Source organism: Scyliorhinus torazame, chromosome 14, assembly GCF_047496885.1.
Source record: "Scyliorhinus torazame isolate Kashiwa2021f chromosome 14, sScyTor2.1, whole genome shotgun sequence".
Classification (NCBI taxonomy): Eukaryota; Metazoa; Chordata; class Chondrichthyes; order Carcharhiniformes; family Scyliorhinidae; genus Scyliorhinus; species Scyliorhinus torazame.
Window position 1 is genome coordinate 166,604,407 of NC_092720.1, and position 22,192 is coordinate 166,626,598.

The following is a 22,192-nucleotide window of genomic DNA, read 5'->3' on the forward strand; positions in this document are numbered from 1 at the left end:
GATAAATCCCCGGGCCCAGATGGGCTACATCCTAGAGTTCTAAAGGAGACAGCCGAAGAAATAGTGGAGGCGTTAGTTATGATCTTTCAAAAGTCACTGGAGTCAGGGAAAGTCCCAGAGGATTGGAAAATCGCTGTTGTAACCCCCCTGTTCAAGAAGGGAACAAGGAAAAAGATGGAAAATTATAGGCCAATTAGCCTGACCTCGGTTGTTGGCAAGATTCTAGAATCCATTGTTAAGGATGAGATTTCTAAATTCTTGAAAGTGCAGGGTCGGATTAGGACAAGTCAGCATGGATTTAGTAAGGGGAGGTCGTGCCTGACAAACCTGTTAGAGATCTTTGAAGAGATAACAAATAGGTTAGACCAAGGAGAGCCAATGGATGTTATCTATCTTGACTTCCAAAAGGCCTTTGATAAGGTGCCTCACGGGAGACTGCTGAGTAAAATAAGGGCCCATGGTATTCGAGGCAAGGTACTAACATGGATTGACGATTGGCTGTCAGGCAGAAGGCAGAGAGTTGGGATAAAAGGTTCTTTTTCGGAATGGCAACCGGTGACAAGTGGTGTCCCGCAGGGTTCAGTGTTGGGGCCACAGCTGTTCTCTTTATATATTAACGATCGAGATGACGGGACTGGGGGCATTCTGGCTAAGTTTGCCGATGATACAAAGATAGGTGGAGGGGCAGGTAGTATGGAGGAGGTGGGGAGGCTGCAGAAAGATTTAGACAGTTTAGGAGAGTGGTCCAAGAAATGGCTGATGAAATTCAACGTGGGCAAGTGCGAGGTCTTGCACTTTGGAAAAAAGAATAGAGGCATGGACTATTTTCTAAACGGTGACAAAATTCATAATGCTGAAGTGCAAAGGGACTTCGGAGTCCTAGTCCAGGATTCTCTAAAGGTAAACCTGCAGGTTGAGTCCGTAATTAAGAAAGCAAATGCAATGTTGTCATTCATCTCAAGAGGCTTGGAATATAAAAGCAGGGATGTACTTCTGAAGCTTTATAAAGCATTAGTTAGGCCCCATTTAGAATACTGTGAGCAATTTTGGGCCCCACACCTCAGGAAGGACATACTGGCACTGGAGCGGGTCCAGCGGAGATTCACACGGATGATCCCAGGAATGGTAGGCCTAACATACGATGAACGTCTGAGGATCCTGGGATTATATTCATTGGAGTTTAGGAGGTTGAGGGGAGATCTAATAGAAACTTACAAGATAATGAATGGTTTAGATAGGGTGGATGTAGGGAACTTGTTTCCATTAGCAGGGGAGACTAGGACCCGGGGGCACAGCCTTAGAATAAAAGGGAGTCACTTTAGAACAGAGATGAGGAGCAATTTCTTCAGCCAGAGAGTGGTGGGTCTGTGGAATTCATTGCCACAGAGGGCAGTGGAGGCCGGGACGTTGAGTGTCTTTAAGACAGAAGTTGAGGTTCCGGGTGCGGCGATGACCAGCTGAGTCGCACGTTTCGGCAGCTCCCTGTGAAACGGACTTTTGGGCTCTTGATAGGAGCCCCAACGGCAATTTTGACGGCTAAAAACACTGTGCGGTAAACCAGAAGGGAATCCCCCCTGGATACGGATGGAAAAAGGAGGAGAGAGTGGCCAGATTGCAGTGGATCCTTTAGAACAGCGGCAAGGAAGGCAAGCAAAAACCAAGATGGCGTCGGAAGGTGGCAGTTTAACATGGGGCCCTGAACAACAAGAGTTCTTGAAATGCTGTGTGGAAGAGATCAAAAAGGAAATGAAGAAAGAGCTGTTGGCCCCGATACTACAGGCGATCGAAGGGCTAAAGGAGGAACAAAAGACCCAGGAGCGGGAGCTTCGGGTCGTGAAGGCAAAGGCAGCCGAGAATGAGGACGATATACAGGGCCTGGTGGTGAAGACGGAGACGCAGGAGGCACATCAGAAACGATGTGTGGAAAGGTTGGAGGCACTGGAAAACAACGCAAGGAGGAACAACCTGAGGATTCTTGGTCTTCCTGAAGGTGTGGAGGGAGCGGACGTCGGGGCATATGCGAGCACGATGCTGCACTCGTTAATGGGAGCGGAGGCCCCGGCGGGTCCGTTGGAGGTGGAGGGAGCATACCGAGTGATGGCGCGAGGACCGAGAGCAGGAGAAATTCCCAGAGCCATAGTGGTGAGATTCCTCCGTTTTAAGGATAGAGAAATGGTCCTTAGATGGGCGAAGAAAACTCGGAGCAGTAAATGGGAGAACGCGGTGATCCGTGTTTATCAAGACTGGAGTGCGGAGGTGGCGAGAAGGAGGGCGAGCTTTAATCGGGCCAAGGCGGTGCTTCATAAAAAGAAGATAAAATTTGGAATGCTGCAACCGGCAAGACTGTGGGTCACATATCGAGGGAGGCACCACTACTTTGAGACGGCGGATGAAGCGTGGACTTTTATTGTGGAAGAAAAACTGGAATGAGCGGGTTATTAAAAAGAACGTTCGAACAAAGTGGTGGGGCGAATGTGGGGGGCAAAGAGGGGTTTTATGTACTAATCCTGCGATGTGGTAACTTTTCTCTCTCCCACAGGTGGTGATGGGGGGAGGAGGGGAGGTGGAGGAGATGGGGCGTTGGCCATTGGGGGCGGGGCCAAGGGAGAAGCGCGGGCTTGGTTCCCGCGCTATGATAATCATGGCGGGAATAGAGAAGCAGGAAGGAGGGGGCGTCGCACGGTGCGAGCCGAGGTCACGGGGGGAAGCCGAGGTCAGCCAGAGTTTGCTGACTTCTGGGAGCAACATGGGGGGAGTAATTACGCTAGCGGGGGGGGGGGGGGAGGGGGGAATTACTGGGTTGCTGCTGCTGGGGAGAGGGGGGAGCTGGTATGGGAGAGGATGGGCGGGGGGGGGCACCGCCTGGGGGAGATACAGCTGCGTGGGAACCGGGTGAGGAGCTGGAAAAAGGTGATGGCTAATCGACAAGGGGGGGGGTAGGAAGCCCCCCAACTCGGCTGATCACGTGGAACGTGAGAGGGCTGAACGGGCCGATAAAGAGGGCACGGGTACTCGCACACCTTAAGAAACTGAAGGCAGATGTGGTTATGTTACAGGAAACGCACCTGAAACTGATAGACCAGGTTAGGCTACGCAAAGGATGGGTGGGGCAGGTGTTCCATTCGGGGCTAGATGCGAAAAACAGGGGGGTGGCTATATTAGTGGGGAAGCGGGTAATGTTCGAGGCAAAGACTATAGTGGCGGATAACGGGGGCAGATACGTGATGGTGAGTGGCAAACTACAGGGGGAGACGGTGGTTTTGGTAAACGTATATGCCCCGAACTGGGATGATGCCAATTTTATGAGGCGGATGCTAGGACGCATTCCGGACCTAGAGATGGGAAAGCTGATAATGGGGGGAGATTTTAATACGGTGTTGGAACCAATGCTGGATAGGTCGAAGTCCAGGACTGGAAGGAGGCCGGCAGCAGCCAAGGTACTTAAAGATTTTATGGAGCCGATGGGAGGTGTAGACCCGTGGAGATTTAGCAGACCTAGGAGTAAGGAGTTCTCGTTTTTGTCCTATGTCCATAAAGTCTACTCGCGAATAGACTTTTTTGTGCTGGGTAGGGCATTGATCCCGAAGGTGAGGGGAACGGAGTATACGGCTATAGCCATATCGGATCACGCTCCACACTGGGTGGACTTGGAGATAGGGGAGGAAACAGGAGGGCGCCCACCCTGGAGAATGGACATGGGACTAATGGCAGATGAGGGGGTGTGTCTAAGGGTGAGGGGGTGCATTGAAAAGTACTTGGAACTCAATGATAATGGGGAGGTCCAGGTGGGAGTGGTCTGGGAGGCGTTGAAGGCGGTGGTTAGAGGGGAGCTGATATCAATAAGGGCACATAAAGGGAAGCAGGAGAGTAAGGAACGGGAGCGGTTGCTGCAAGAACTTTTGAGGGTGGACAGACAATATGCGGAAGCACCGGAGGAGGGACTGTACAGGGAAAGGCAAAGGCTACATGTAGAATTTGACTTGCTGACTACGGGCACTGCAGAGGCACAATGGAGGAAGGCACAGGGTGTACAGTACGAATATGGGGAGAAGGCGAGCAGGTTGCTGGCACACCAATTGAGGAAAAGGGGAGCAGCGAGGGAAATAGGGGGAGTGAGGGATGAGGAAGGAGAGATGGAGCGGGGAGCGGAGAGAGTGAATGGAGTGTTCAAGACATTTTATAAAAAATTATATGAAGCTCAACCCCCGGATGGGAGGGAGAGAATGATGGGCTTCTTGGATCGGCTGGAATTTCCCAAGGTGGAAGAGCAGGAAAGGGTGGGACTGGGAGCACAGATCGAGGTAGAAGAAGTGGTGAAAGGAATTAGGAGCATGCAGGCGGGAAAGGCCCCGGAACCGGATGGATTCCCAGTCGAATTCTATAGAAAATATGTGGACTTGCTCGCTCCGGTACTGACGAGGACCTTTAATGAGGCAAAGGAAAGGGGACAACTGCCCCCGACTATGTCTGAAGCAACGATATCGCTTCTCTTAAAGAAGGAAAAGGACCCGCTACAATGCGGGTCCTATAGACCTATTTCCCTCCTAAATGTAGATGCCAAGGTCCTGGCCAAGGTAATGGCAATGAGAATAGAGGAATGTGTCCCGGGGGTGGTCCACGAGGACCAAACTGGGTTTGTGAAGGGGAGACAGCTGAACACGAATATACGGAGGTTGTTAGGGGTAATGATGATGGCCCCACCAGAGGGAGAAACGGAGATAGTAGTGGCGATGGATGCCGAGAAAGCATTTGATAGAGTGGAGTGGGATTATTTGTGGGAGGTGTTGAGGAGATTTGGTTTTGGAGAGGGGTATGTTAGATGGGTGCAGCTGTTGTATAGGGCCCCAGTGGCGAGCGTGGTCACGAATGGACGGGGATCTGCATATTTTCGGCTCCATAGAGGGACAAGGCAGGGATGCCCTCTGTCCCCATTATTGTTTGCACTGGCGATTGAGCCCCTGGCTATAGCGTTGAGGGGTTCCAAGAAGTGGAGGGGAGTACTTAGGGGAGGACAAGAGCACCGGGTATCTTTGTATGCGGACGATTTGCTACTATACGTGGCGGACCCGGCGGAGGGGATGCCAGAAATAATGCGGATACTTGGGGAGTTTGGGGATTTTTCAGGGTATAAATTGAACATGGGGAAAAGTGAGTTGTTTGTGGTGCATCCAGGGGAGCAGAGTAGAGAAATAGAGGACCTACCGTTGAGGAAGGTAACAAGGGACTTTCGTTACCTGGGGATCCAGATAGCTAAGAATTGGGGCACATTGCATAGGTTAAATTTAACGCGGTTGGTGGAACAGATGGAGGAGGATTTCAAGAGATGGGATATGGTATCCCTGTCAATGGCAGGGAGGGTGCAGGCGGTTAAGATGGTGGTCCTCCCGAGATTCCTCTTTGTGTTTCAGTGCCTCCCGGTGGTGATCACGAAGGCTTTTTTTAAAAGGATTGAAAAGAGCATCATGGGTTTTGTGTGGGCCGGGAAGACCCCGAGAGTGAGGAAGGGATTCTTACAGCGTAGCAGGGATAGGGGGGTGCTGGCACTACCGAGCCTAAGTGAGTATTATTGGGCCGCTAATATTTCAATGGTGAGTAAGTGGATGGGAGAGGAGGAGGGAGCGGCGTGGAAGAGATTAGAGAGGGCGTCCTGTAGGGGGACTAGCCTACAGGCTATGGTGACAGCCCCATTGCCATTCTCACCGAGGAACTACACCACAAGCCCGGTGGTGGTGGCTACACTGAAGATTTGGGGACAGTGGAGACGGCTTAGGGGAAAGACTGGAGCCTTGGGGGGGTCCCCGATAAGAAACAACCATAGCTTTGCCCCCGGGGGAATGGATGGGGGATATGGAATGTGGCAAAGAGCAGGAATAACGCAACTGAAAGATCTGTTTGTGGATGGGAAGTTCGCGAGTCTGGGAGCGTTGACCGAGAAATATGGGTTGCCCCAAGGGAATGCATTCAGGTATATGCAACTGAGGGCTTTTGCGAGGCAACAGGTGAGGGAATTCCCGCAGCTCCCGACACAAGAGGTGCAGGACAGAGTGATCTCAAAGACATGGGTGGGGGATGGTAAGGTGTCAGATATATATAGGGAAATGAGGGACGAAGGGGAGACTATGGTAGATGAACTAAAAGGGAAATGGGAAGAAGAGCTGGGGGAGGAGATCGAGGAAGGGCTGTGGGCAGATGCCCTAAGCAGGGTAAACTCGTCGTCCTCGTGTGCCAGGCTAAGCCTGATTCAGTTTAAGGTATTACACAGGGCACATATGACTGGAGCACGGCTCAGTAAATTTTTTGGGGTGGAGGATAGGTGTGCGAGGTGCTCGAGAAGCCCAGCGAATCATACCCATATGTTTTGGTCATGCCCGGCACTACAGGGGTTTTGGATGGGGGTGACAAAGGTGCTTTCAAAAGTAGTAGGAGTCCGGGTCGAACCAAGCTGGGGGTTGGCTATATTTGGGGTTGCACAAGAGCCGGGAGTGCAGGAGGCGAGAGAGGCCGATGTTTTGGCCTTTGCGTCCCTAGTAGCCCGGCGCAGGATATTGCTAATGTGGAAAGAAGCCAAGCCCCCGGGGGTGGAGACCTGGATAAATGACATGGCGGGGTTTATAAAGCTAGAGTGGATTAAGTTTGTCCTAAGGGGGTCGGCTCAAGGGTTCACCAGGCGGTGGCAACCGTTCGTCGAATACCTCGCAGAAAGATAGACGGAATGGGAAAAAGAAGGCAGCAGCAGCAGCCCAGGATCGGGGGGGTGGGGGGGGAGGAACCAGAAGGACTCTCAGGGTTGTTAATATATACTGTATAGTATGTATAGGTCGTTGCTACAGATAATTATATATTGGACTGTTAAATTATATTTTTGGAGAGTGTTACTTGTGACAAGGCAGTTGCCAATTAGGGCTAGTTTTCATTTTTGTTATTTATTATTTATTCATTTTTGTTTATAAAATAGGTCATTGTTATTTGTGTTGTTATAATATTGTGTAAAGGATGCACAATGTACTGTGTTGGTTGACCAAAAATTTTCAATAAAATATTTAATAAAAAAGACAGAAGTTGATAAATTCTTGATTTCTCAAGGAATTAAGGGCTATGGAGAGAGAGCGGGTAAATGGAGTTGAAATCAGCCATGATTGAATGGTGGAGTGGACTCGATGGACTGAATGGCCTTACTTCCACTCCTAAGTCTTATGGATCTTGCGAACCCCTCTCGATCCCCTCCAGACTTGGCCACGCTTCAGGCCTGCGCCACGCGGCGACCCGCTCACACCGGGGGCCCCCAATGCTATTTCTGCGGGCAAGGCCAGCACACACGCCAGCGTTGCTCGGCCCGCTCCGCTATCTGCGGCGAATGCGGAAAGAAGGGGCACTTCGCGAAGGTCTGCCTGGCTGGGCCCAAAGGCCAGAAACAAAAGTCTCATCGGGCCCAGAAATCGAACTCCCGGGACCACAGGCCCCGCAACACGGCCGCGCGGCGGCCGGACACGCATACTTCCGACGCATCATCGGCCTCGTGCGAGTCATGGGGGCGACCATCTTGGCGGCGGCCATCTTCAAAACTCAAAACGTGCGACCGACGGCGGCGGCCCTTTTGCGAGTCCGATTCAACCGAGGACTCTGACTGCCCGCAACTAGGAGCGATCACGCTCGGTGAATCTCGGCCGAAGCACCTGCGATACTCAATGATGCAGGTTCAAATCAACGGCCGCGACACCCCCTGCCTTTTTCACTCCGGGAGCACGGAGAGTTTTATCCATCCAGACACGGTAAGACGCTGCTCCCTGCGCACCTATCCCACCTCCCAAACTATCGCCCTTGCATCTGGGTCTCATTCGGTCCAAATCACGGGGTATTGTGTCGCGATCCTCGCTATCCAAGGCGCCAAATACGCCCGTTTTAAACTTTATGTCCTCCCTCACCTCTGCGGCCCCCTGCTGCTCGGTCTGGATTTTCAGTGCAGCCACCGAAGCCTGACCCTGAAGTTCGGCAGACCCCTGCCCCCGCTCACGGTATGTAGCCTGGCGACACTCAAAGTTGCACCACCCCCCATCTTCGCGAACCTCACCCCCCGACTGTAAGCCCGTTGCTACCAGGAGCCGGCGGTACAGTGCCCAAGACATGACTTTCATCAAGTCAGAGGTTCAGCGGCTACTAAAAGAAGGGGTCATAGAGGCTAGCAACAGCCCTTGGAGGGCACAAGTAATGGTAGTCCGCTCCGGGGAAAAACAACGTATGGTGGTGGACTATAGCCAGACCATAAACCGCTTTACGCAACTCGATGCGTACCCACTTCCCTGCAGAGCAGAAATGGTGAACCAAATCACCCAGTATCGAGTATTCTCCACGGTCGACCTAAAATTGGCCTATCATCAACTCCCTATCCGCCCAGAGGACCGCCCCTATACAGCCTTCGAAGCAGCCGGTCGGCTCTTCCACTTCCTCAGGGTCCCTTTTGGTGTCACAAACGAAGTCTCCATTTTCCAAAGGGCAATGGATCAAATGGTGGACCAGTACGGTTTACGGGCTACATACCCGTACTTGGACAACGTTACCATCTGCGGCCATGACCAGCAGGACCATGACGAAAACCTGAGGAAGTTCCTCCAGACCGCCCAGGCCCTCAATCTGACATACAAGAAAGAGAAATGCGTGTTCCACACAACCTGTTTAGCCATCCTCGGCTACGTCGTGGAAAACGGGGTCCTCGGGCCAGACCCCGACCGCATGCGCCCCCTTAAGGAACTTCCCCTCCCCCGTAGCCTCAAGGCACTCAAACGGTGCCTGGGGCTCTTTTCCTATTATGCTCAGTGGGTCCCCAGATATACGGACAAAGCCCGTCCACTCATTAAGACCACGTTTTTTTCCCTGACGGCTGAGGCTCAGTCGGCCGTCAGTCATATCAAGGCCAATATCATCAATGCCGCCATGCACGCGGTGGACAAAACCATTCCCTTCCAGGTAGAAAGCGATGCATCAGACGTCGCCCTGGCTGCTACCCTCAACCAGGCGGGCAGACCGGTAGCGTTCTTCTCCCGAACCCTCACCGCCTCAGAAATTCGACACTCTGCAGTCGAGAAGGAGGCACAAGCCATAGTGGAGGCTGTGTGGCACTGGAGGCACTACCGAGCCGATAGGAGGTTCGCCCTCGTCACCGACCAACGGTCGGTCGCCTTTATGTTCGATAACACACAACTGGGCAAAATAAAGAATGATAACATTCTGAGGTGGAGGATCGACCTCTCCACCTACACGTCCAATAATACATATCGTCCGGGGAAGCTCAACGAGTCCAGAGATGCCCTGTCCCGCGGCACGTGCGCCAACGTGCATAAAGACCGTCTGCGGGCCATCCACGATGACCTCTGCCACCCGGGGGTCACCCGGCTTGCCCATTTCATCAAGTCCCGCAACCTACCTTACTCCACCGAGGAGGTCAAGGCCATGACCAAGGCTTGCCAGATCTGTGCGGAGTGCAAACCGCACTTCTATCGACCAGACAAGGACCGCCTGGTAAAGGCCTCTGGGCTCTTTGAGCGACTAAGCGTGGACTTCAAAGGGCCCCTCCCGTCCACCAACCGCAACACCTACTTCCTCACTGTCATCGACGAATTCTCCCGCTTCCCATTCGCTGTCCCCTGCCCCGATATGACCTCGGCCTCCGTAATCAAGGCACTGCACAGCATCTTCACCCTATTTGGTTTCCCCGCTTATATCCACAGCGACCGGGGTACATTGTTCATGAGTGATGAGCTGCATCAGTATCTGCTCAACAAGGGCATCGCCTCGAGCAGAACGACCAGCTATAACCCGCGGGGAAATGGGCAGGTGGAGAGGGAGAACGCAACAGTTTGGAAGGCTGTTCTTCTAGCCCTACGGTCAAGAAGTCTCCCAATCGCCCGCTGGCAGGAGGTCCTACCCGATGCCCTACACTCCATTAGGTCGCTCCTCTGTACGGCCACGAACGAGACCCCCCACACCGTTTGTTTGTCTTCCCCAGGAAGTCCACCTCTGGGGTCCCGCTTCCACGTTGGCTGACGACTCCGGGACCAGTTCTACTCCGGAGGCACGTGAGGAGACATAAGACAGATCCACTGGTCACCCCGGATACCCCACCTGCTCCAACGCGGGCAAAGGCTCAGACAACCGTGCTCCCGGATATACCACCACCGAGGACGACCGTAACCGCCGCACCACCGCAGGAGCTGAAAAGGTCGACACGGGCAATCAGACCACCCAAAAGACTGAACTTGTAATTCCACTTCACCCCGACAGACTATGCGTTTTTTTTTTAAACAGGGGTGAACGTGGTGAATGATATCTGTATACATATGTACCCTGAATGCGTAGGCCCCTTTAAGAGCGAGTTTGGAGCCCTGGGGGACTCCGCTTCTGGCTGTGCTCCCAGGAAGCTGTATATAATGTTACATTCAGTAGGCAGCGTGCAGTGAGCACACTTCTCGGCAGCTGTCTGGTTTTCTGGTTATTAAAGCCTTTGTATTATCGAACTCCTCTCCTGAGTCGTAATTGAGGGTATCTCACCATATTATTTGAAGGGAATACACTGGGCAGGAAGTGCTGGAAGCTCAAGAAAATATTGCTTCAGTGCAGATGATTGAAGGGTTCTGGTTTATCCTGGGAAATTAGATACACTGCACTCACTCAGACTGCACACCCCAAATTTAGCTCTCAGACACAGCACTGTGCAAAACTATCAAATCCAAGCCCAGCCTTTTGGGAAAGGCCAAAGCCTTCAGGGAAAATCTTTACAGAAGACATTTAACTAAATGTGTCTCTGCCCCTCCCAGATAATTCCACCTCACCTTCTCATATTCAGCAATAACCCATCAATAAAACTCAGCCTGTAAATCAGAAGGGAAATGCTTCCAATAAACACCCTCAATATCCAACACACAGCCAATCAACCAGCTCAGCACAAAGCACCGAGTAAACAGGTCTCTGAGCTGGATCTTCTCATTTCAACACCTGGTTGCCCACAGGATAGTCAGACTGCCTGAACATTAGTGTGGATATTGTGCAATGTAATTCTTCTAAATTCTGCTCCTTCACTCACCATCTCCTGAATTGGTTTGGAGTCCCTACAGGAAGTGAAGCAGCTGTGGTAGAGGAAGAGGAGAGAATGGGCAGAGTGGGTGGGCTCTCTGATTGACGTCTCTCACAGACAATCCAAATATTTCTGCAGGAACAGGAGTTTCCTGAAGTTTGGGAAACTGACCGGGGAAACGGAGGAGACTTTGAGCAGCAGCTCAGGAGAGGAAGGGACGGGGTAGGGACTTGGAAGGAAGAAACAGAGTGCGGAGTAACTGTTACCGAGGGACTGATTCTGGGACTTGTAGATTTGTGCTGTGACTCAGGCTGTAAACTGTGCTGCGGGAATTCGTCCTGCTTGGGGAGTTACTATGACTTGGAGATTGACTCCCTTGTCACCAACTCTAACAAAATAAACAAGGATGAGGCTGGGAAGAAGTGTAAGTGGGCTCCAAGTGTGGGAGAGCTGCATAGGAATTAGGAGCAGAAGCAGGCATTTCCGCCCTTCAGGCCTGCTCCAACATAATCAGATTATGACTGATCTCTCCCTGGTCTCAAATCCACCTCCCTACCTGTTCCCCTTATGCCTTTAACCCATTTATAAAATCAAAAATATATCTATTCATTCTTGAACCCATTTAATGACTCAGATTCCACTGCACTATGGGGGCAATTCACCACCCTCGGTGAGAAGTAGTGCCTCCTCATCTCAGTTCTAAATCTACCATCTGCGGCCAGATTACTCTATCAATCCTTTTTAGTATTTTATATACCTCAATCAGATCCCCTCTCATCCTTCTAAACTCCAGCGAGTATAAGCCCAAACCGTTTAATCTCTCCTCATACGTCAACCCTTTCATCCCCTGAATCAATCTGTTGAATTACCGCCAATGCCTCCACATCCTTCCTTAAATAAGGAGACCAAAACTTAACACAGTCCTCCAGGGGCTGGTTTAGCACAGGGCTAAATAGCTGGCTTTTAAAGCAGACCAAGGCAGGCCAGCAGCGTGTTCCAATTCCCGTACCAACCTCACCGAACAGGTGCCGGAATGTGGCGACTAGGGGCTTTTCACAGTAACTTCATTTGAAGCCTACTTGTGACAATAACCGATTTTCATTTCATTTCATTTCAGATGTGGTCACACCAACACCCTATACAATTACAACAGCGCTTCTCTACTTTTATACTCCAGTCCTTTTTGCAATAAACATTAACATTGCATTTGCCTTTTTAATTAACATGCTGTACCTGCACACCGACTTTCCACAATTCATGAACAAAGACACCCATATCCCTCTGCCTATACACATTTTGAATCTGCTTTCCAATTAGATAATAATTTGCCTATTTTGTCAGCTAAAATGGATAACCTCACACTTATCTACATTAAACTCCACCTGCCAAATTTTGGACCAATCTCCTAGCCTATCTATATCTGTCTCTAAAATCTTTATCTCCCCTTCGCTGCCTGCTTTCCTACCTATTTTAGTATCATCTTCAAATTGTGCTATGTTACATTCTGTGCCTGCTTGCAGATCATTTGTATAAATCGGAAACAGTTGAGGTCCACAGACTGACCTCTGCAGCATCCCGCTAGTTACTGTACACTAGCCAGAGAAGGACCCATTGATCCCGACCTCTCTGCTTTCTGTCAGTCAGCCAATCCTCAATCCAATCAGTATTCTACCCGCAATCTCACCTTCTGGATCAGACTTTCATACGGCACTTTGTCAAACGCCTACCAGAGAAATGACCAGATGGGAATAATGAGAGTGGTGAGTTTCTGCCGATTGTGCCTGTTTGAGGCGGCTCTTCAAATTACAGTGCAGAGTTAGGAACAGGAGAGAGAGGAGTCAGAGGAGAAAAGAAGAAATGATGGGAGGAGCGTAAATGACTCTGCAGAGTAAAATACTTCAATAAATTGAATACAACACACAGAGAGCAGCAGCAGAGGTCACTGGAGTTTTATGTAATAGCTGCTTCCCCAAGGTGCTGGGAGTCATTGATGAAACTCACATGACAGTGAAGGTCACCTGAGAAGACTCATAGAGCTCCCTGAACAGAAAACAATTCCCCTCCTTGGTGCGTAATGGCCGTCTGAGAATATTCCACGGGAATGTCACTCACACTGGATCATCCCACAATGCTTTCATTGTCAGAAACTCGGACATCACACCCATATTCAAGGAAGCACGGTAGCATAGTGGTTAGCACAATTGCTTCACAGCGCCAGGGTCCCAGGTTCAATTCCCTGCTGGGTCACTGTTTGTGCGGAGTCTGCACGTTCTCCCCGTGTGTGCGTGGGTTTCCTCCGGGTGCTCCGGTTTCCTCCCACAGTCCAAAGATGTGCGGGTTAGGTGGATTGGCCATGCTAAATTGCCCTTAGTGTCCAAAATTGCCCTCAGTGTTGGGTGGGGTTACTGGGTTATGGGGATGGGGTGGGGGTGTGGGCTTGGGTAGGGTGCTCTTTCCAAGGCCGGTGCAGACTTGATGGGCCGAATGGCCTCTTTCTGCACTGTAAATTCTATGAAGCTTGAGTGACCTGATGGTCAGCTGATTAGGGACAAGGTCCATCCCTTCCTTCCATGGCTTATGTCACCATTTATTGCAGCACACACTGAGGAGGAGGTATGGTTATTAAATGTATTTTACAATTTCTTCTTTGCTCTGATGAAATAAATGGGTTTTACAGCCTTTCAGGTCTCACTGAATGCTTTTCAACTCATCTAGCTCCAACTCCTAAAACGAAACAATCTCTCTGAACTGTCATTACTGCAAGGAGCGCAGACATGTCTCCAGTTCTCCAGCTATGTGAGCCCACCTACTGTTACATTACTCTCTCCATTCTGAACTTTTAAACCTTCTATATAAATATTATATTCCTAAAGATTATGTTCCAAAACACAGGAGCCATAAACTAAGTATGTACAACATCTCCCACCTGAAGAAAATGAAAATGTGTCAGAAGTGATGTGTTTTCATTTATATCATATAGAATATTACAACTTACAATGTGTTGCAGATTTTATCGCATGCAATACACACAATAATTATCCCCCCCCATTGTCCCATCAACTTCACAAGTTCATCAGCACTCTGCTGAGTCCAGTTTAAATGTAAAATATTACTTTTTGTGATGTTTTCTGTGAGTTTTCTTCTTACAATATTCATAGAGCAAAGTTCTATCTACAAAAGAAGATTCTTCATTCTTATTCACAGGTGAATTTTCAAGCTCACTCTTTAAAACAGTCAGTGCTGATTTCAGCTTTTTAACCTCATTGGTCTCCATGTCTGTATCTTTCTCATTTTTGGGTTTGGATTTGTTTATTGTCATGTGTATCAAGGAATAATGAAAAGTATTTTTCTGCGAGCAGCTCAAACAGATCATTTAGTACATGAAAAGAAAATACTATGGGCAGCACGGTGGTGCAGTGGCTAGCACTGCTGCCTCACGGCGCCAAGGTCCCAGGTTCGATCCCGGCTCTGGGTCACTGTCCATGTGGGGTTTGCACATACTCCCTGTGTTTGCATGCGTTTCTCCCCCACAACCCAAAGATGTGCAAGGTAGGTGGATTGGACATGCTAAATTGCCCCTTAATTGGAAAAAGTTAATTGGGTACAGTAAATTTATTAAAACAAAGAAAAAAATGAAAAGAAAATTCATAATAGGGATACACAATGTAAATACATAGACGCCGGCATCGGGTGAAGCATACAGGAGTGTAGTATTAATCAGGTGAATTCATAAGAGGGTCATTTAGGAGTCTTTTAACAGCGGGGAAGAAGCTGTTTTTGAATCTGTTCCTGCGTGTTCTCAGACTTTTGTATCTCCTGCCCGACGGAAGAAGTTGGAAGAGTGAGTAAGCCAGGTGGGAGGGGTCTTTGATTATGCTGCCCGCTTTCCCAAGGCAGTGGGAGGTGTAGATGGAGTCAAATGATACAAAGAATGTCTCAGTTAAATCCAGAGTTAAATTGTCTTCTGCTTTAGCTATCAGGACAGCCTCATTTCTAAGCTCATTTTTCAGACTCAAACATTTTAAATTCACTTTTTGAGTCAACAACTTCAAAATGGCTTATTTTTGTGTCAACAACTCGTTCCTTCTTTGATTAAAATCTTTTATGGCTATTCCAAAAAACATCATCTCCAATTTCTTCTTTGCTCTGATGAAGTATGTGTATGCAAAGCTTCTTGCATGTAGAGCGTTGCTTTCCCCACACTAAACTCATAATTGACGACTCACTCCCGAGTGGATGCTTTGATGGAGCAGGAGGTCCGAGGACATGGAGAATGATTTCTCACACACCCAGAAAAGGTTGCTCTCCTGTGTGAATGTGTTAGTGTGCACAGAGGGACGATGAGTCAGAAAATGATTTATCATATACTTTGCATGTGAATTGTTTCTCCTTAGTGTGAATGCATTGGTGTCTGTGGAGATGCGATGATTCTAAGAGCAGTTTTTCACACACCTCATACTTGAATGGTTTCCTTCTGGTGTGAATGGTGTGTTTCCAGTGAGGATGACTGGGTGAAGGCTTGATCGCACAACTCGCACTTGAGGGATTTCTCTCCAGTGTGGATCCTCTAGTGCCTCAAGAGATCAGGGGCTTAAAAAAATATTTTATGGGATGTGAGCATAGCTGGCTGGGCCAGCATATATTGCCCATCCCTTATTACTCTTATAGCGAGTGGCTTGGTTGGCCATTTCAGAGGACAGTTAAGAGTTGTGATGAAAGTAGGAATTTCAGATTTATTGGGCTGGATTCACCAGCCCCCCCCAGCCCGTGTTTTGTGGCCGCGTGCCATTCACTAGCGGCGGGATTCTATCTTCCTGCCCCTCGTCAATGGGGTTTAACATTGTAACCACCCCATCGCTGGGTGGGGGTGAGCTGTCGACAGGAAAAGTAAATTGCAACATCCGGTAAATTCTGGTCATTGTATTATATATATTTAGTGCACTAAAGGTTAAAAGTCTGGGTTAGTGTGTGCATGACTGCTGCAGTAGTGTTTTTAAAAGATCCTGGTTTGGAAGACAGCTAGGCTTCTTTGGGACCCAGAGATGCAATCAAAGCATCATAAAAATTAGGGCAAATGAATTTATGTTGATATTAAGATGGTTTTCCCTGTGGAGTAGTTAATTAGAGACAATATTCAGTTCAGTGAGATGATGTAGTTAATGGGAGGATCTGGGGTTGAAGTAGTCAGGTGTTAATGTTTATACAAACAATAGCTCAGCATTTAATCAAACAATAGCTCAGCATTTAAATATGCCAGAGACACAACCTGAATCACTAAAATTAGCTAGAATTCAATAAAAAAGCAAACAATTAGATGTGGAGGAAAATAATAAAAGGAAAGAGAGGGCTTTTCAAAAGGAATTGGAAAGGATGAAGCTTGAGGTAGAAATGGAAAGATTGGTGAAGGAAGAAAGGGATAATGAAAAAGAGAGCGAAGCAAAGGGAAAAGAATGAGCATTTGAACTTTGGGGACTGATTGCAGAAATGGCCAATTATTTTGAATTAGTTCACAAACAGGTCTGGTTTTCGATATCAAATTCAATCTGTGAAGGATAGAAACTGGGGAATATGAAATTCACAGGTAGTCAAGACAAAGGAGGTCTAGTTGGAGACATTAAAGAGAGTTTGCCTCAGGTTAAAAACGAAACCTATGATAGTGGAAGAGAAATAAGAAAACTTGAATTTTTTCATTGTGAAAAAGTTGGACGCATGAAGTTCCAGTGTTGGTGGCTCAAGTCTGGGAAGACAGACTTCTCAAAACATGATAAGCCAGTGGAATTTATTAAAGTGGGAAAAAAGACCCAACGGAATGTGGGTCATGCACACCCATCTCACTGCTAAACGCAGATGCCAAAATACTAACCAAAATCCTAGCCAAAAGGCAAGAAGACTGCGTACCAGACTGCCGTTTAAACAAGCCCGACACAAATTCCTCTACCTGGGGATCCAAATAGCCCATGACTGGAAAGGGATCTACAAATGGAACCTCACCACTCTGACAGAGGAAGTCAAAAAGGACTGCAAAGGTGGAACACACTCCCACTACTCCCTCACGGGGAGAGTCCAGACGATCAAAATGAATCTACTGCCCAGGTATCTCTTCCGACTGAGATCTATCCCAATCCACATCCCCAAGGCCTTTTTCAAAGCACTAGACAACTAATCATGGCGTTCATATGGGGAGGGGGGGGGGAGAATGCTAGCCCTCCAAAACTACAATTCTACCACTGGGCGGCGACAGCAGAGCAAATAAGGGGATGGATCAAGGAACCAGAAGCCGAGTGGGTGCGTGCGGAGGAGGCCTCCTGCAAGGGGACCTCCCTCCGGGCCCTCGCCACGGCAGCACTCCCATCCCAACCCAAAAAACACTCCAGCAGCCCAGTGGTGATAACCACCCCCAAGTCCTGGAACCAACTACGGCAGCAGTTTGGCCTGATGAAAATTTCGGACAAAGCTCTTATCTGCAACAACGTAGGTTCACACCAGCGCTGACTGACACCACCTTTAAAAAGTGGGGACAGGACGGAGGGACACTGACAGGGACCTATATACAGATGGCAGGATCGCAACACTGGACGAACTGACGGATAAATTCCAGCTAGCCAGGGGGAACGAGCGAAGGTACCTGCAACTCAAAACATTCCTCTGAAAGGAGACAAGGACGTACCCACAACCGCCACGACAGACATTACTGGAAGAGCTACTGGACACAAACATCCTAGATAAAGGAAACTGTAACGACGTGTATGAATGACTGGTAGAAAGGGCCGATGCCGTACTGGACGCAACAAGAAAGAAATGGGAGGAAGACCTGGACATTGAAATAGGGTGGGAACTCTGGAGCGAAGCACTGCATTGGGTCAACTCCACCTTCACGTGTGCAAGGCTCAACCTGACGCAACTAAAATGAAAATGAAATGAAATGAAAATTGCTTATTGTCACAAGTAGGCTTCAATGAAGTTACTGTGAAAAGCCCCTAGTCGCCACATTCCAGCGCCTGTTCGGGGAGGCTGGTACGGGAATTGAACTGTGCTGCTGGCCTGCCTTGGTCTGCTTTAAAAGCCAGCAATTTAGCCTAGTGTGCTAAACCAGCCCCTCAAGTGGTACATAGAGCCCACTTAACAAGAACTCGAATGAATAGGTTCTTCCCGGAGGTGGAGGACAGATGTGAGCGGTGCCAAGGAGGCCCAGCCAACCACGCCCACATGTTCTGGTCTTGCCCCAGACTTGATGGGTACTGGACAGCCTTCTTTGAGGCAATGTCCAAAGTGGTGGGGATGAGGGTGGAGTCATGCCCGAAAGTGGCGGTCTTTGGGGTATCAGACCAGCCAGATCTATTTATGGGGAGGAGGGCAGACGCTCTTGCCTTTGTCTCCCTGATCACCCGCCTTAGAACCCTGTTCGGCTAGCAGTCAGCAGCACCACCCAAAGCTGCAGACTGGCTGTCCGACCTCTCAGAATCCCTCCAAATGGAGAAAATTAAATTCGCCATCCAAGGGTTGGACAACGGCTTCCACAGAATGTGGGAGCCATTCACCCAACTGTTCCAGGACCTGTTTGTGGCCAAAGAACAAGCAGAAGAATAGCCAAGTAGCCAAGAATCAGGGGAAAGTAGCCAACGCATGAGATGGAGGGAAAGACCCGGGGGGAGGGGTGGGGGAGGGCGGGCAGTGGGGGGACAGCTAAACCTAAGAGAAAAGAAAGGTAAGGTGAACCACAGGAGAAGGTGGGGAGGGGGGGAAGAGGGAAGAAGGAGAAGACAGGGAACAATAGAGGGGAACCAGAGGGTGGGGGGGGGCAAGGGAATGTAAGCCGGAAGGAGAGCACAGGAAACAACAACAAATTCGGCAAATACAGTATCAGAGAGCAAGGAAATACGGGACGAACGGCCGAAGCGGAGGTGCACGCGCGACGACAACGAAAACCGTCCGGGTGAAGCAAGTAACAACACCAACACCAGATCCATTCTCATGTTGCCCTCTCTGTATTGGACATAACTACTGTAATTGTTTCTCCGGCACCCAAATGTATCCCCCCAGCACCCCCCGCCCCCCCCACAAACCTATGCCGACTTATTTGTTAAACGTAATATTGCTAACTGCACAGAGTTGCTGTTTTTGAGCTGGTGTACAGTATCCTACCAGTTCCTTTTAGTTTTTTTAATATATATATCAATCTGTGTACATAATGATAAATATGCTATGTTCAAAAACCCAATAAAAAACATTTTTTTAAAAAAATTTAAGTGGGAAAAAAATCCATGGTTCCAGTGGAAGAGATGCAACAGAGTGTACAGCCTGTTCAGAGGTTGGTGGATAAGCAGGTGCCAGATTTTTTAAAAGATTTTATTTGTGAGGTCTTGTGTACGCGATGGAGAAGGTGTGGAAATTAAGATACAGGAGTAAGTCAAGGTTTAATGGTAAGGGATAAGGAGCTTTGTAGTTCAGAAAATGGCAATTTGTGGAATTAGTGGTGAGAGGAGCAGTGTGCCACTATGTAAAGGGAAGGATAGAGAGTCCAGTGAAAAGTGGCGATGTGGTGGTAGGAGTAATAGAAAAATTACCTTTTTCAGAAGTACAATTTATTCTGAGAAATGGTACAGCTGAATCACAGGTGGGAGTGATGTCTATTGTGGTTGAAAAGCCAATGCAAAGTCAAATAACTGAGGTGTTGCAAGAAGCATATCCTGGGATTTTCCTGATTGTGCGGTGACAAGATCACAAAACCACAGTTTGAGACAGGAGGAAGAGAACTTGAGGAGTAAAGATCGTGAGGCTGGGGTTCAGTTATCACAAACAATGTTTGATCAGATGATTGATGAAGAACAAGAGCAGGTGGTGGATGAAACGGATATCTTTAGTTCAAGAAGTTGGTGGAAGTACAGAGCAGCACGGCGGCACAGTGGTTAGCACTGCTGCCTCATGGCGCCGAGGACCCGGGTTTGATCCCGGCCCCGGCTCACTGTCCGTGTAGAGTTTGCACATCTCCCCGTATCTGCATGGGTCTCACCCCCACAACCCAAAGATGTGCAGGGTAGGTGAATTGGCCAAGCTAAATTGCTCCTTATTTGAAAAAAAAACACAATTGGGTATTTATTTGAACAAAAATTGGTAGCACTACAGCAGAAAAGTTCAGAGGTAAAGCAGTTGTATCAGAAAGCATATGCAGAAATAATAATAATAATACTCTTTATTAGTGTCACAAGTAGGCTTACATTAACATTGCAATTAAGTTACTGTGAAAAGCCTCTAGTCGCCACTCTGGCACCTGTTTGGGTGCACAGAGGGAGAATTCAGAATGTCCAATTCACTTAACAAGCACGTCTTTCGGGACTTGTGGGAGGAAACCGGAGCACCCGGAGGAAACCCATGCAGACGCGCGAAGAACGTGCAGACTCCGCACAGACAGTGACCCAAGCTGGTAATCAAACCCGGGTCCCTGGAACTGTGAAGCAACAGTGCTAACCACTAGAATCTGAGTCTACACCAGAGTGTTATTACATTAGAAATAATGTATTAATGGGAAAATTGAGCCCTTTGTATATTCAAGCAGATGAGTAATGGGCAGAAGTTCATCAAGTGGTATTACCGGTGGGTTATAGAAAGGAGGTTTTGTGGGTAGCGCACAATGACCAGCAGGGGGCCATTTAGGAGTAAGGAATACTCAAGAAAAAATACAAAAACATTTTTATTGGCCTGTCCTGTATAAGGATGCAGTGGGATTTTGCTGTACATGCCACTCATGTCAGGTAATAGGGAAACCTCAAGTCTTCAATAAGCCAGCACCATTAATACACATTCCAGAATTTGAGGAACTTTTTAAGTAGGGTCCTAATTCATTGCATGGGAACGCTGCCTAAAACAAAAAGTGAGAATCAGTATATGTTGGCCATAATGGATAAGTCTACTAGATTTCCCGAGGTCATTCCTTTCAGAAACATTATAGGGGCAGCACGGTAGCATTGTGGATAGCACAATTGCTTCACAGCTCCAGGGTCCCAGGTTCGATTCCAGCTTGGGTCACTGTCTGTGCGGAGTCTGCACATCCTCCCCGTGTGTGCGTGGGTTTCCTCCGGGTGCTCCGGTTTCCTCCCACAGTCCAAAGATGTGCAGGTTAGGTGGATTGGCCATGAAAAATTGCCCTTAGTGTCCAAAATTGCCCTTAGTGTTGGGTGGGGTTACTGGGGATAAGGTGGAGGTGTTGACCTTGTGTAGGGTGCTCTTTCCAAGAGCCGGTGCAGACGCGATGGGCCGAATGGCCTCCTTCTGCACTGTAAATTCTATGTAAATCTATGTATGTAAGAGAATTATGGAGGAGTTAACTAATTTATTTTACCTGATACAGACCGCCAAAAGAAATCCAATCAGATCAGGGATCCAATTTTATGTTGAAGTTATGGATTGCTTAGGAATAAAGCGACTTTAGTCAACAGCTTATCATCCAAAATCACAAGGGGCATTGGAAAGATGGCATCACAGCCCTGCGGGTTAAGAAGGACTCGCGTTTGGCGGCACTGTTGATGGTGCCTCTACCGTTCTTGCCAACCAGGCTCCACAAGCCTGGTGGTGGTGGCAGCTCTGAGGGTTTTTGGGCACCGATCTGTGGGAAATATATGTTTATTCCGGGGGGGAGGGGGTTTCGGGGGTGGTAACTGGCGGAGATTGAGTGTTTTGGGGATCTATTCATTGAGGGTAGCTTCTCGAGATTGGAGAGGTTGGTGGAGGAATTTGTATTGCCCGCCGTGGATGGGTTCCGGTATTTAGAGGTGAGGGATTTTGTCAGGAAGCAAATGCTGATCTTTCCCCACCTGCCGCTCCAGGGGCTACAGGACAAGGTGGTGTCAAAAACAGGTGTAGGTGAGAGCAAAATGTTGGAAATTTATAAACAGTTAACGGACTGGGAGGGAGCCCTGATAGGGGTAGTGAAGTGTAAGTGGGAGGAAGAGTTAGGGAGGGAGCTGGAGGCTGGGCTCTTAGAGGAGGCTTTGAGGAGGGTGAATGCATCCTCTTCATGTGCTAGGCTTAGCCTTATTCAGTTTAAAGTGGTTCACAGGGCACATGTGACTGTGGCCAGGATGAGTAGGTTTTTGAAGGAGTGGAGGATAGGTATGGGCGGTGCATGGGTGG

General features: G+C 48.8%; 1 protein-coding gene across 2 annotated transcripts in view; it reads right to left on the bottom strand.

The window, feature by feature from the left end:
• Window positions 1-22,192, bottom strand: part of LOC140390184 (uncharacterized) — a 211,190-nt gene that overhangs the window by 3,534 nt on the left and 185,464 nt on the right. The window contains exon 1 of one of the 2 annotated variants that reach the window (XM_072475134.1): window positions 11,075-11,138. The exons of the other annotated variant lie outside the window; for it this stretch is intronic. The gene's annotated coding sequence lies outside the window, so the exon portion shown is untranslated. Of the gene's footprint in view, window positions 1-11,074; window positions 11,139-22,192 lie in introns of those variants that run through there. 2 annotated transcript variants of the gene reach the window in all.